A 16083-nucleotide genomic window follows, 5' to 3' on the forward strand; every position below is an offset into this window, starting at 1 on the left:
CGAGTACAATCACAGTTCTTGGTTTCCGGGAGTGGGACATGAACCCACAACCCTCTGGTTCAAAGCCGAGGGTGCTATGAACTGAGCCACAGCTGACAGGCTGTACGGCATTGCCTGTAAGTTATGCTTCCGTTAGCATGACTCTGTCAGGCTGTTGCTTGATAAACCTGTGAGACAGCTCTCCCAATTTTGGGACATGCCTCCAGGATTAGGAGGACAATGCAGGGCCGGCAGGGCTGGGTTTAGCCATGGTCATTTCTGGTGCCTGGGTCGATCACAGGTTCTATGCCGAATGGTGGGTCCAGGTTTCATTCCTTTTAATTTCAGGCTTCGTCACGAATTCATTCAACGGAGTGACAAGGCCATCATTTCAGGGAGCATTGAAGAGTAAACCACATTGCTTTGTGTCTGGAGTCGCTTGTAGATTAGACCAGGGTTAAAACGGAAGATTTCATTTCCTAAAGGACATGAGTGAACCAGACAGCTTCCAGCAATGGTTTCATGATCACTAGCTTTAAATTCCAGTTATTTATATTTTTAGATTTTTAATTCCACCAGTTGCTGCTGGTGGGATTTGAACCCGTGTTCCCAGCTTATTGGTCTTGGCCTCTGGATTATTCGTCCAATGACATTACAACTAGACCACCTCCTCCCCAATATGAACATTAACCTGGATAGTCTGTAACACATGGCGGTTTGGTGTCACTTACCGGCAGTGACAGCCAACACAGTCCCGGATCCGTCTTCATAAATATTTTTCGAAACGGTGCTCCCACATCTATACCTGTACTGAGCCTTACAGTAATAGGTGGCGGTGTCTTCAACACTCAAATCTCGAATTTCCAGCGAAAATGTCTTTTCTGCTTCATTCATCGACACAACAAATCTCCCTCCAGTGGAGATCTTTTCCCGCTCAGTCCCGGTCTGGATTTCTCTAAAGAAACCTCCGCCCTCTAAACTGTGAGAATTTCCAGATAAACCACAGGTGATGGTGAGAGACTGACACTCCTTCCTTGTCACTGCTGCCGGGGTCTGTGTCACTGACTGACTGACAGAGTCTGGAAATTAAACAGAGAGTGTTTAATGTAGCATCAGAGCCTTAACATCGAACGGTACTAGACCCCCAGACAGTGTCTGTAATTGGGATTGTCACGAGCAGCTTTATATTAAGTGTACTCTATGTCGGTTTGTTTGATCGGTACTCACGGGATAAACAGGCACACAGGGTGAATTCAAGGAGGAGCTGATTCCAACTGATCGTTTATATGACGGGGAGCAGGAGACTGCAACCCGGGACTGCTCTTGAGACTGCACCTCAGAGCTGGACTGTAACACCTTAGGGGGTAGAGTTGCTTTGCAGAGGGAGGTGTCCCGCTGAGCATTGACGGGCCACACGGATCCTATCTCTCTGGTTGTGTGTTGTGCGAATAAGTGACAGATTTAAAAACGGAATCTGCAGTTTCATGTTGCTTCATTGGGCCTATCAGCCTGTTGTGAAGACCCCTCTCCCATTTGTCTGATGTACGGTTCCCGGCGGGGTGGGTGAAGGGAGGCAGGGTTGTCTACGTTAGTTAAGTCTGCCGCCCTCATTCTCCTACACTAATGAGCTGGCAGGTGCCTCCATGTGTTTTTAGTGAGCTGTATTTTATGAGAGGGATGTGGGAGAATCCCTCCTTCCCCAATTGTATTCTAGCTGTCATGAAAAACAGATTCGACCTATGAGTAGCCCCGGATGGGCTCCGCTGATCCCCAATGTGCAATCAAAGATATAAACCTCGTCTGATACACCGAAAAAGAAAATAAAGACCTGTTTGCTTTATACACAAGTTTTGCACATTAAATATAGTCCAATTTCCTTCTAATTTTGAATTCTACTGGCCCGAAACAGCGTAGAATACCGCATGACATAAACATGTTTTGCCTCAGAGCTACCATAAGTACAACTTGTATTTTAAAGCACGTTTCATACAATGAAAGGTCCCTTCAGCAGGTCGTGACAGTGATCTTTGTGAAACATGAATTGTGAGAGGCAGATGTGGCCGATCACCCGAGTCATCGTCTGTAATGTGGGATACATTTTGGCATCATAATTACTAATACTTAGATTGTAGCAGCTTAATTTTAAGAGACCCCGATTCTATCAAAGTAATCCAAAGGAGAAATATTGACCGAATATTTTCCTGTCAGTTTTCTTTAGAACAAAGCATATTTTTTTTCTATCAATAGAATTTAGTTTTCTCCAATTCCATTTATTTTGATATAGTTTCATTTAGATCCATTTTATTTCTACATTTCCCTTGTACAGTTTGCGCTTCTTGCATGGGAATGTAGCAATCGTGGGAACTTGCCCCAAAGTCTCTCAGTTGTCGGTTGGGTTCAGTCTGCTTAGTTTCCGCAGTGGTTTTACTGTTACTCACTGTGAACTGCCTCTTCCGGCTCTCTGACAATTTTAATTCTTCCCACCCATTGACTGATTCTCTCCGCGTTCTCTGGGCGGAGTTTTCTCTAATTTTTTCATTGTACGCAATCTGTACGTGAGGGTCCGGCCATTCGGCCCAACTGATTTATGCTATGGGTATACTCCGTGCCAGCCTCCCCTACCCGAAATCAAATTCACGATTTCCATCCAGTTCTCAGTGTCGGTCTATTCCGTTCTCCCTCCTCTATTTTCAGCCCTCCCATAAGTCTATCAATGCTATCTGCTCCAACCACTCAGTGTGGCATCAATTTAACATTCTGGCGCGTCTCAGAGTACATTTTCGTACCGATTTCATTCATCTCAGTGACTAGGCCATCATTTCAGGGAACATTTAAGAGTAAACCACATTGCTTTGCGTGTGGAGTCGCATGCGCGTTAGACCATGTTTAAACAGAATATTTCCTTCCCTAGAGGACATTAGTGAATCAGATAGCTTCCAGCAATGATTTCATGATCACTAGGTTAAATTCCAGTTGCTTATATTATGTGATTTTTAATTCCACCAGTTCCTGTTGGTGGGATTTAAACCTGGTTTCCCAGCCCATGGGCCTTGGCCTCTGGATTACGAGTCCAATGACATTACAGGTAGACCACCCCCTCCCCAATGTGAGCATTAACCTGGATAGTCTGTAACACACGGCGGTTTGGTGTCACTTACCGGCAGTGACAGTCAACACCGTCCCGGATCCGTCTTCATAAGCATCTTTCGAAACGGTGCTCCCACATCTATATCTGTACTGAGCCTTACAGTAATAGGTGGCGGTGTCTTCAACTCTCAAATCTCGAATTTCCTGCGAAAATGTCTTTTCTGCTTTATTCACAGACACAACAAATCTCCCCCCGCTGGAGATCCGCTCCCACTCTGTCCCGGTCTGGGTTTGTCTGAAGAAACGTCCGCCCTCTAAACTTTGAGAATTACCAGATAAAACACAGGTGATGGTGAGCGACTGACACTCCTTCCTGGTCACCGATGCCGGGGTCTGTGTCACTGACTGACTGAAAGAGCCTGGAAATTAAACAGAGAGATTTTAATGGACCATCAGAGCCGAACCACAGAACATGATTAAAACTCCAGACAGTGTCTGTAATTGGGATGGACTCGGGCAGCTTTATTTTAAGTCCACACAATGTCTGTTTGTTTGACCAGTGCTGACGGGGTAAAAAAACACAAAGGGTGAAATCAAGGAGGGTTCACATCGTTCTGCTGCCTGGAGCTGGTGGTTTATTTGGCAGGGAGCAGGAGACTGCAGACCGGGACAGCTCTTGGAGACTGGGCCTCAGAGCTAGACTGAAATACTTTAGAGGGTAGAGTTCCTTTGCAGAGGACGGTGTCCCGCGGCGCATTGACGGGCCACACGGTTCCCATCTCTCTGGTTGTGTGTTGTGTGAATGGGTTACAGATTTAAAAACGGAACCTGCAGTTTCATTTTGCTTCATTGGGTCTGTAAGCCTGATTTGAAGTCCCCTCTCCCAGTTGTCTGATGTACAGTGCTCTGCGTAATGGGGAAAGGGAGGTGGAGTTGTTTCCGTTAGTGAAGTCTGCCGCCCTCATTCTCCCTAAGTAATGAGCTGGCAAGTCTGTCCATGTGTGTTTGGCAAATGGTATTTTATGAGAGTGGGGTGTGGGAGAATCCCTCCTTCCCCAATATTATTGTAACTGTCATGAAAAAACAGAAAATGCTGGAAAGAACTCGGCAGGTCTGGCAGCATCTGTGAAGAGTGAAACAGAATTAACGTTTCGAGTTTGTATGACTGTGGGAGAATAAAATACATCTACAGGATAACAAAGGGTTAAGTGGTTAAACCATAGTGGAATACTACAACGAAGTCTCCTTGCACCAGTAGCAGACAAACCTGCGCTGTCAGCTATTGTGAAGGAAGAAAAACAAGTATCATAAACAAACTACCAAGAGTCCTTGAAACAAAGTCAGGATGTCTGTTATCAGCACATGAGACAGGGCCTAGTCACGCTATCTGTTGTCTGTCCAGATGACTAGTCGCCAGATGGGCTACTCAAGGTTTTGTATAACTACTCAAGGTTTTTGCGTATTTATAAACTAAGACAGAACAATTGTATGCATGCCAAAGATAAAATTTCAATGTTATTAATTACGCACGCTTTTACTATAACTATGTGTGTACTCTGATGTTTCTTCAGAGTGCCGGCTAGCTCTGTTGTATGCTGCTGGGCTCTCCGTGATATCATGATTCAATAAAGACTTCCGAGACAAACCTCCTGGGTCTGAGTGTTCACTCCGTTTTCCGCGACAATGACACTTCTTCAGAGCTGCCTGTGCCTGAAATTATTAAACATCTCCCTGAACTGGCTGGTTGGTCTTCAGTTGAAAGTCTGTTCCAAGGGAAGGAGCCTTACACTCGCCTTAGTCCAGCAACTGAGTATCAGATTACAATGTGAGACAGTCCAGTGACTTTGCCAATATTCAGGCGGAAGTACAGAAACATCACAAAGAATAAACTCTCCACTTCATTGAAACAAATGCTTGCTGCACACCTTCCCCTGTGACTTGCACTTAAAATGATGTTTCCAGAAAGCAATGTTTGATTTCCAGGTCTGGATTATTCAGAGTTTCCAGTTGTAGTGTTAGAAAAGGAAGCCACACTCAGAGAGACAGTTGAAATGGGAGCGGACACTGTGTTTGGGACTTGTTTAAAATATCACACTCACCACCTTGGTGAAATCTGTTAGTTGTGTTTAAACTGTCCTGGATCTAACAACACGTTCTGTTGAAGTGAACCTTGTAAACCGGCCGCGGTCAAATGCTCCTGGAAACTGACAGGGACAAGGACATGGAGCTACTCAGTAATCCAGGCAGGCATGCAAAGGACATAAACATCATCTGATTCATCGAAAACTAAAATAAAAACCTGAAAAAGCCTTTTTGCTTCATCCACAAGTTTTGCACATTAAATTTTGCCCAATTTCCCTCTGATTTTGAATGCTACTGGCCTGAAACAGACCAGAACAGCGCATGACATAATCATGTTTTGCCTCAGAGCTCCACAAATACAACTTGTATTTTAAAGCACATTCAATACAATGAAAGGTCCCTTCAGCAGGTAGTGACAGTGATCTTCGTGAAGCATGAATCCTGAGAGGCCGATGTGGCCGATCACCCGAGACATCGTCTGCAATGTGGGACCGCGGATACATTTTGGCATCATGATTACCAACATTCAGATTGTAGCAGTCTCATTTTAAGAGACCACGATTCTTTAAAAGTAACCGGAAGGAGAAATATTATCTGAATGTTTTTCAATCAGCATTTATTTGGGAAAAAAAACATAATTTATTTTTTCAATAGGTTTAATTTTTCTCCAATTCCATTTACTTTGATAAATTTACATTTAGTTTCATTTTATTTCTCCGTTTCCTTTGTACAATTTGCGCTTCTTGCATGGGAACGTAGCAATCGTGGGAACTTGTCCCAAGGCCTCTCAGTTGTCTGTTGGGGTCAGTCTGTTCAGTTTCCACAGTGGTTTTACTGTTACTCACTGGGAACTGCCTCTTCCCCCTCTCTGACAATTTCAATTTTTTTCCGTCCATTTACTGGTTCAAGTTATCTGGATGTTTTACTTTACACAGTATCTGCCAGAAGAGGAATAATCCATTCCGCTCAAATGATTTATGCCTGTGTATTTACTGCGGACCAGCCCCCATCCGCCCGAAATCTAACTGACCATTTCCAGTCAGCTCCCTGAGTCAGTCTGTTCCGTACTCCCTCCTGTATTTTCAAGTCTTCCCATAAATGTATCAATACTCTCTGCTCCAACTACTCCCTGCGGCAGCAAGTTCCACATTCTGACCTGCCTGTTTTTACACTTCTTCTTCTTCATGTCATTATTTGTTCTGTTAGCGACTGTCTTATTCTAATGGCTCTAGGCTCACCCACAAATAAGCAGCTATTCCACAAATACCCCAATGAACCCATTCGCTATTTAAACAATTTCCATGAATTCTCCTCCTCTTTCCATGTTCTCCAGAGACAAGAGTCTCGGCCTGTTCAACCTCTCCAACGAGAGCAGATTCTCCCTGATTTCTTTTCTCAGAAGTGTAACAGATCAAAGCAGTTAATGTAACAAACAGAAGCAGGAGCGGCCATATTACCTTTCAAACCTTTTCCGCCATTCAATAATATCCCGACTCATCTCCTATCTCAACATCACTTTGCTGCAATGTCCCCATATCCCTTAATTCTTTGAGCATCCCGAAATCCATTGAACACTTTCTTTAATACACTCAACCACTGAGCATCCACAGCTCTCTGAGGAAGAGAATGTCAGAGATTCACAACAATGGCTTCGCTGAAGAAATTTCGCTTCTTCTCATTTCTCATGGTTGAGTCCTTATTCTGAAACTGTGACCCCTAGTTATAGGCTTCTCAGCCTGGGGAGACACCCACCGGGAATCTATCGTGTCCTGAATGTTAGATGTTCTAATGAAATTACATCTCATTCATCTAAGCTCCACGGAACATAGGCCCAGACAACTCAATCTCTTCTTATACGACAATCCCTTTATCTCAGGGATCAGTCTGATGAACCTTTGCTGCACGCCCTCCAAGGCATGTAGATCCTTCCTTAAGTAAGGAGACCAAAACTTTACACAGCATTCCAGACTGGAGCCTATTTCAGTCCTTCCGTCCATAAGCCTCACCCACCCGCCCTGGGCTCGGATTGTACTTTGAATGGGCCAGAGATCCTCCAATCCTTCTCTCCCTTTCGATGAATTATTTATTGCTGCTTCTAATGAACATTCCCCCAATTTACAACTTACAATTGTTTCCTTATGTTCCTGCTCTCCTTTATAAGATTAATGCATCATCCCCACTTTCTCACTGCACTGTGTTGTTTCAATTCACAGTAATCAGGGATACAGATAAATTACAGCAATCCCATCTCTCCAACATCTACATTCAATATAGAGAAGTGTCTGCAGTTCCAAACTTTCACATTTCAGTCTGAGGGCGGAAAAGTAGGAAAGTGTTTGGTTATATGAAAGAAATGGCGGGGACAATGTCGTTAATTTCAGTCACTGATTGTCCAATAATAAAATTCCATCAGGTCCCACATCAGGATCTCTTATATCTGAAGCCCATTGTTTCACTCTCCCGTTTTTCTCCCGGGTCAGGTATTGAACGAGCCGCTGCAGGTATCCGAACTGGCCGCACTTGTGTTGAGTTTATGCATGCGGTACCTCACTCACATTGCGCGGCTCGGACTGCAATCTGCTGCCCAGGAGAGAGCTCTGTTACCCCGCTCCTGGGCTCTAAGGGACAGACAGAGCTCCGTCGGCCACAGTTAACACCGGGAGTGGAGTCCGGATTGCCGACAATCTCCGCTCATTAAAAGCGATTCAGAGTGTGAGAGTCCGTGATGTTAATGTTGTCCCCGATGTGCCCGTTAAACCAATAATGGTCCAGATTCCGTCAACTCCCACAACCCACCCAAACTCCACTGATATCAATAATAAACTGACGGTGAACATTACCCGGGACAGGCTGTAACCCACCGGGGTTTGAAGTTACTTACCGGCTGTGACAGTCACCACCGTCCCGGATCCATCCACATATCTAGTATACCACCCCAGTGACACCGCTCTCAGTCTCCCCGCTACAACAACCACCGACACCTCAAACTGCCGGGAAATCATCATCAGACAGTAGAAACTGCTCAATTATTCAGCGTATTTAAATAAATAAACAATATTCAGTGTTTCAAAGTCTCTGTCTGTTCAAACTGTTCTTTGTGAGGCCCTGAGCTCAGATTAAATGGTCCCGGGAACGAGATATTCGCTTCATATAAACCGAGCAAAATAACAAAGAAAGATTACTGAATGGTGGAAATTACAATGAAATGAAACAAGATTCCAGCGATAATAACATCAACCCGACAATTCACTATCTGGGCCCGGAGAATTTATATTGTGATTGGACAGAGGTATTTGTTAAGGTCTCACCTACTGTGACTCCCCCATACCCCATCTACACAGTGTTACAAGTCAGTATAAAATCCCCCGGGTACTTGCTGAGAATTGGGGACATTAGTTAAACAGCGGGGTCAGCGGTTCCCGGTTCCAGCTGTGCGACCAGGATCACATCTGGTGTTAGGGGTTTGTAACTGGGATCAGTCATTCCCAATCCCCATTCACTGACACCAATCCCGGGAAAGACATCACCATCCGCGCACACTCGGCACTTATAAAACTCAAGATCTTAACGGCAATAATCCAATCTCATTATAAACTAGACTGTGGGGCAGACGGTGTGAGGCGGAACTGTGGGGGGTTTAACTGCAGATTAACTCCGCTTTTTCATTTGTTTCTGTGATAATCTGCAGTGAGAGTTTTTGTATCGCGGGAAGCCGAGGCCCATCACTGTGTGTTGTACTCGTACTGAGCTTTACAGTAATAGGTGGCGGTGTCTTCAACTCTCACATCCCGAATTTCCAGCGAAAATTTGTTTTCTGCTTTATTCACCGACACAACAAATCTCCCCCCGCTGGAGATCCGCTCCCACTCTGTCCCAGTCTGGGTTTGTTTGAAGAAATGTCCCGTTTGCAAATAATACCACGAAGAACCGGAGAAAACACAGGTGATGGTGAGAGACTGACACTCCTTCCTGGTCACCGCTGCCGGGGTCTGTGTCACTGACTGACTGAAAGAGCCTGGAAATTAAACAGAGAGAGTTTAATGCGCCATCAGGGCCGAACCACAGAACGGGGTTAAAACCCCAGACAGTGTCTGTAATTGGGATGGACTCGGGCAGCTTTATATTAAACCCACACAATGTCGGTTTGTTTCATCGGTACTCACGGGGTAAACAGACACACAGGGTGAAAACAAGGAGGATTCCCATCATTCTGCTGCCTGGAGCTGGGGCTTTATATGACGGGAAGCTGGAGACTGCAGCCCTGGGCTGCACTGGGAGACCGGACCTCAGAGCTGGACTAAAATACTTTCGCGGGGCCGAGTTGATTTGCACAGGGCAGTGTTGTTGAGATAATTGATGGGCCGCACGGGTCCCGGGTCGCTGGCTAAGTGTTGTGTGAACAAGAGACAGGTGTATAAAAGGAGGCTGCAATTTTCTGACTCTACATTTGGATTGTGATCCGGATGTGAAAGCCCCTCCCACAATACTCTGGTGTACAGGGGTGGGGGAGGGGAGCTTTTCTTTCTGCCAGTTGTGCTGCCGCCTTCCTTTCCCCACAGTGAAGCGATGGGAGGTCGGTGCATGTGTTTGTATTGGGTGGTGTTTGTTAAAGGTGGAATGTGGGCCCAGAACACCAGGAGAATCCCCCCGCCCCATTCTTATTCCAATATTCCGGAGATTGTTTAACATCCCCCTGAACGGACTGGCGGAACATCAATTAGACTTCTGATCTGAAGGCCAGCGCCTCAGACTCGGCATCTTTCCTGGCCCAGCAACTGGGGACCAGGTTACAAATGAGGAGTCCAGTGACATTGCCAATATCCTGGCAGATGTACACAACATATACAAATACTAAGTAGCAGCTCGTTACCTTACTTGGCTATGTGGCTAATGTCTGCTTCGGAATAATGTCAATAGTGCGGGATCTGGAAGCATAGGAACATTCGAACAGGAGAAGGCCATTCAGCCCGTCGGGCCTACTCCGCCATTCAATACAATCATGGCTGATCGAATACTTAAAAGCCTTTTTAAAGCAGTAGTAATTCAGACATGGCCGAACGTGATGCAAGCAGACATGTGTAATGCCGCAATAAATGAGATTGGGTCTCATGTACCGTCAACAGAGACACAGGCTATTGTAATATAAAGAGTGACATTATCTTGTGTAATACTGAGACAGGATGTTGCCTAACACTAATGGAGATGACATCTTGCAATAATAACTGAGATATGACCGAGGATCACATAGACAAAGATGCATTCTATTGCAAATAACTGAAAAAAGGGACGAATGCAATATAAAGTGAGATGTGGTCTAGTGTAGTTCGATTGGGGCCGTGTCTAGTGTAATATAAACATACGCATTAAAATGTAGTCAGTATTAACAAAAATAGGGCCTCGTTTAACTTAAGTGGAGGCATATCTAATGCAGTAATAGCTAAGACATCATCTCGTGTAACAGTGTAGTGCAGTAATAAATGAGGTGACCTCTGGTTTAATATAAACAGAGGGATTGTACAGTGCACTAATAAATGAGTATTGCTTAATCCTTGCGTAACCGTGTACGACCAGGCACTGAGTTTATGCACTAAGGTGGCCGTCACTCAAGTCACAGTAAAGGTGCTCAGATTCCTATACCACGAGTTTGTTTTATTTTAACTTGCTGATTTTTTCCTGTTAGCTGTGTGCTAATGTTTGCCTTTGTTTTCCATTGTTTCCTTTAGCATCATCCCCATTTTCCAGATTAAAATCTCCAGGATTCTCCAATTTACATGTTTCCTGGTGTCACTGAGGAGTCTACAGACTGTGTGTGCGTCCCAGAACTTCAGTCAGTGTTAGTCTCTCTTGTCCATTTGTATTATAAAGAGCAGTGATGATCCCTTTCCCGCAGTTCACTGCACCAAGTGTCATATGGGAGAATAGCCATTATCAACTGTTTACTTTCTGTGCCTTTATATTTATAAATACATTTCTGCATCAATACCCTTCTGCTATTCTCGCTTTGTACCACTAACTGTCCTCACCTCAGCATTATACACCTCTCTCTGTTAATATGTCCTTCTACCACTCAATGTAATCAATCTCACCTTCATTTATGTCCCTCTGTTAGTGTTTCTCTGCATTATCACCTTACTGAGACTCATTTTTATCAAACTCCCTATGCATCGCCCATCGTTCTTAGTCTCAACTTTATATTCGGCATTGTGTAGGTGTCTTAAAGCAAACAGACAGACACAGGGCTAATCCGTAAACGAAGTATACATTCGCCTGTCACAGTTCAATGTTTCAAATCTTTAACTAGTGAGAGCAGACGGCACTGAAATTATTCACAATGGGGACCTGATTCGCTGATCTTCACAGGTAAATATCTCAGGTCTTTAACCACTGAGGCCAGACAGGCACTGAGCCGATATACGACGGTGATGGTGGAGGCGGAGGCGGAAGGAGGGGGTTTCACTCACCGTCACCGGAACATTGTTCAGGTTTTAAACACTCGGTATAAAGTGTGGGACTGATGTACCGTGGAGCAGGCGGCACTCGCGTGCACAGGGACAATGTTCAGATCTTCCTTTCAATCACTGCCAACGCACGATTCAATAACTTTAACCCACTCTCTCCTTTTCTGCTTCCTGACTGGATTTGTTAACTCTATTTATTTATATCATTTCTGCTTTTATTTATGCTTCTTTCTCTCCGTCTCCCTCTTCCGTTTACAATCCACAGGATCCCCCGCTGCCAGGCGGTGAGAAATTCTCCGTCTATTTACTGAATTCGCTGGACTTTCTTTATATAAGGAGCTGGGTTTGGGCGGCTGAGAGTAGTCGTGAGGTGCGGGGATTCCCCTGGGGGTTCGGGGGTTGGGGGTCTCCCGTGGGGGGAGTTGGAGTCTGAGAGGTGGGGGGACTCCCTGGGAGTTCGGGGGTGTGGAAGGAGACTCGTGGGCGTCGGTGTGGCTCTGTACAAAGTTACCCAGAAGCTAGAAGTGGTTTTAATTCTAACGTTTCCTGGGCAACTCTTGGTGTAGGACAGTCGGAACCATTCGAGGTTTGCAATGTAAATTGTATTTTCTGTTTGTTCCCAGTTCAGAGCAATTGCCCATGGGAAGTTTCCACTTCACGGACAATTGCCGTGCAAATCTTGCCTGGGAACTCCAGGCGGGGTGTTCCCTGGCGCATCTTTGGTGTATCCTCCACTTACACGGCCTTGGAACTCGGAGGTCATGACCCAACAGAATGTTACGGTTTTCTTGCTCCTTTAAGGAAGCTCCGCCTGAATCTGACACTAAGGCTGAATATTTGCCCTTGTTTCCCGGTGTTCGAGCGCCCTCTGCTGAGCATGAACTGAGCCGCTCGTTCTGGCATTTTGACCGGGATCCGCCGTATCTCTGCCGTGGGGCTTGTGCACAGAAATACTCGGCTGCGTCGCAGATCAGAGCCTCAGATCCGTTATCTTGGTAGTTCTGTTAAATGTAGAAGAGAATTGACCAACAATGTCTGTCTTCTTGTTTTCATTCTCACCGATCAGATTATTCGGGAGCTGTGGATGTTGCCCGGGCTGCTGACTATTCCAGAACAAATGGTTATGGAGCAAAAATAAAAATAGCTGGAAAAACTCAGCAGGTCTGACAGCATCTGCGGAGAGGAATACAGTTAACGTTTCGAGTGCGTATGACTCTTTGTATGGTTATGGAGATTTGTTTTGAAGATGCAGATCACGTGATGTTACTGCCGTCTTCGGCATCATTTCAGCTTCGGCATCATTTCAGCAACCGACCCGATCACTGTGTCTGGATGGCTCCATCCTAACATAAAGTAGTTGGGTAGATGTCATCAATATCAGGATCATCATCACCATCATTTCAAGTCGCTTCATCATCAGCAGCATCACCTTACAATTAATAACATGTAGGTTACAACAGTCAGGGGGATAACGGATTTTTTCTGGGAAGGAAGTACTTACTAAGAAGTGATATAATGACGAGGACCGGGTGTGATGTAATTCCCCATGATGCTCCCTGAGTCTGTAACTTGACAGTCCGCCAAATCCTCTGTCAGGGCAGAAGTGCCGATCCCCGGCGCACTGTACTGTTGATCCAACCAACGTCAAACCAGGAACAGTGGAAAACAACTTTCCAAATCACAGAAAAGGCAAGGAAGGTCAGAGCGAGAGAAACAAACAGTACTATGGGGGAGGCGGCCGCGGGCACTGTTGTCATTCGTAAAATCTATCTATAGTGAGCTGAATTCAAGACTAATGCGCTCAACAGAAATTATATAATTCTGCCGGTCTGTAAGAACTGTGTTACGTTCATGCTCATTTCAAATCTGGGGAAAACAGTCTGGCGACAAGAATTAGGGAATTGTTGTATTATTCTGTAATTACAGATACCTTCATAGTTGAAATCAGTTTAAACAAGGGGCTGAATCTGTCGTGGGGAACAGAACAACTGGGCATCCCATCCCAATGTACTGGAGCTGGGCTGTTGAGTAACATTGAATTAAAGTTCCCAATTATGGGTCTCTAAGTAAACCTCATACTAATGGGCATAAATACGAGATCAAACGCAATTTCTGCTCAAGTATTTTTAAGAAAGTATCTGTCAGTTGATGGGAATCCACGGCCTGATGCGCCACCTGGTGGCCGAATTTAATGAATCTTATTTTCACTGATCTCACAAAACACGGGAACGGTGCGAGTTGCCCCGAGGCCTTTCTCACTGAGGGTCTCAGCACACAGTAATACACGGGGTTGTCTGCGACCTGAATCACAAACAAGGTGAAAGCAGCTATATTCTTGGGTATTTTTCGAATGACTGAAAATCGACCTTTAATGTTCTTTCCACAAGAATGTGCCCGAATTACGAAAGCTGGAGCCGGATTCTGGTTTTGACGATGAAGCTGCAAAAAATAATTCACATCGGAAGTTGAATAGACGTAATTTATGCTCATCGAGATTCCTTCCAATTATTGGGCTTCTGTTGACCACTGTCCGGCTGAACCTCCAGAACTCACTCCTGCAGAAATGATTTCATGGTTAACCATGGAAACGTAATGAACAACAGATAACGAATAGATGAATTAATATATAGACGGACGGACGGACGGACGGACTGGTGCTTTCAGTCCTTCCCGATTTTCTGGATCATTCCAATTCCTTGGCTGTTGACAGCTGACGAACTGAACGTCACCAAGTGCAACCTGGAGATATCCCTGCGGCACTGATGATCCTTTTCTGGTGATGCTGAATCTTCATCTCAAAGTTAGAAAGCGGTTTCATGACTGTGATGAGAATCGGGGATTATAACATGTGCGACATGCGGCCTTTTCATGTACAACACTCAGCATATCCTCAAACAAATTACTTCAATCGCAGCAGAAACATAGCAGATGGTTGAATACATACATTTTTTCACATTTCCCTGGTAATTTCTTGCTGCTCTGTGATTCTGGTGCAGTCACAACATTCTGAACACCACGGGAAAAACGTGCATGAACTATGACTTTCTTTACGGCAAAATATTGATTGAAAACCGACTGTCACAATGAAATATATCCGATGGGTATTACAGATTGTTGTCGCAAATTCAAAAGCCCTTAACCCCTTTAACCACACTCCCTAGAAGCTTTCCATTCAGTACATTCGTGCAGAGAATCAATTCTTCACGAGTTGGATGGGTGAGGTCATTGCTCCGTTGAGATGTGCTCAGGATCGCCGCGATGGAGATTCTGGTTAGATCGGATATGGTGCATGAACTGGACAGAACTGAGTTGGTGAAGTGGCTGAAGTGATTTCAATCACAGTTTTGAACATGAATACAGGGTCAGTGCTCTCTGGGACAATATGAATCCAAGCTCATGTTTTTCATACGGTTGCAGTTGTATTGTGAGACGTTTTAGGATCGGAGGGAAATGGTGTTGTGATATGAAACCACCTCCAACGAGGAATCAATGTGGGAATGTTCAGTAATTACCTTTCCACACAAATTTCTGCTCTGAATTTATACCTTGAAACCCTGTGCAAATGTTCAAAACTGCGGCAAAATTAATTATTAATATTGTTATTAATAGTCATTAATATTGTATTGGGAAATGTTTTTGGGTAAACAGCACAGAGTTCCTTAATACACAATTGATCCTCCCGCATTGCAGAAGATGATCTCTCCCTTTAACGAGGATAACTACCTGCTCTGTGCACATTGTCATTCATGTTCAATGTCCCACTATCAGGAGTAACTGTCGTTGTGCCAACTAACAGAAACAGTGACACTCGAATGGAGAGATAGTTCCAGATCCATGTGTTATGGCTTAGCAGATGGCCAGGCCAACCAAATCCACAAAGGAAACGTGGTCACGCCATCACAAAGGTTTTCAATTTGTAATTATTATGAGAAGATGAGTGAACTGGCTTCAGAGGTGAAGAGTCCACTAAGGCTTTTAGAGATTTTAAAAATTAAATTAAAATACATATATAATACTGCTATTACACAATACTGTAGCAAATCCTAAAATTCTGAATTTACCTGACTCTCAGTTACACACCCCCTTTAAGGCAGCAGTCCAAAATCATAGAATCACAGAATCACACAGTGCAGAAGAGGCCCTTCGGCCCATCGAGTCTGCACCCACAAGTGAGAAACACCTGACCTACCTACCTAATCCCATTTACCAGCACTTGGCCCATAGCCTTGAATGTTATGACGTGCCAAGTGCTCATCCAGGTACTTTTTAAAGGATGTGAGGTAACCCGCCTCCACCACCCACCCGGGCAGGGTGATTTTAGATTTCAAAGAAAACCAGCAAGTTAACCCAGTACTCACTTGGCAGTGGAATTGCAAATGGTTTGCTCCAGCTTCAGTTACTGGACATAGCTGGCTTATGCACAAAAAGTTGGAGGCTTCTCGAAGGCTGTTTCACACACTCCTGTTAGATCTTACAT

Source organism: Cetorhinus maximus, chromosome 23, assembly GCF_964194155.1.
Source record: "Cetorhinus maximus chromosome 23, sCetMax3.hap1.1, whole genome shotgun sequence".
In the NCBI taxonomy this organism is placed as follows: Eukaryota; Metazoa; Chordata; class Chondrichthyes; order Lamniformes; family Cetorhinidae; genus Cetorhinus; species Cetorhinus maximus.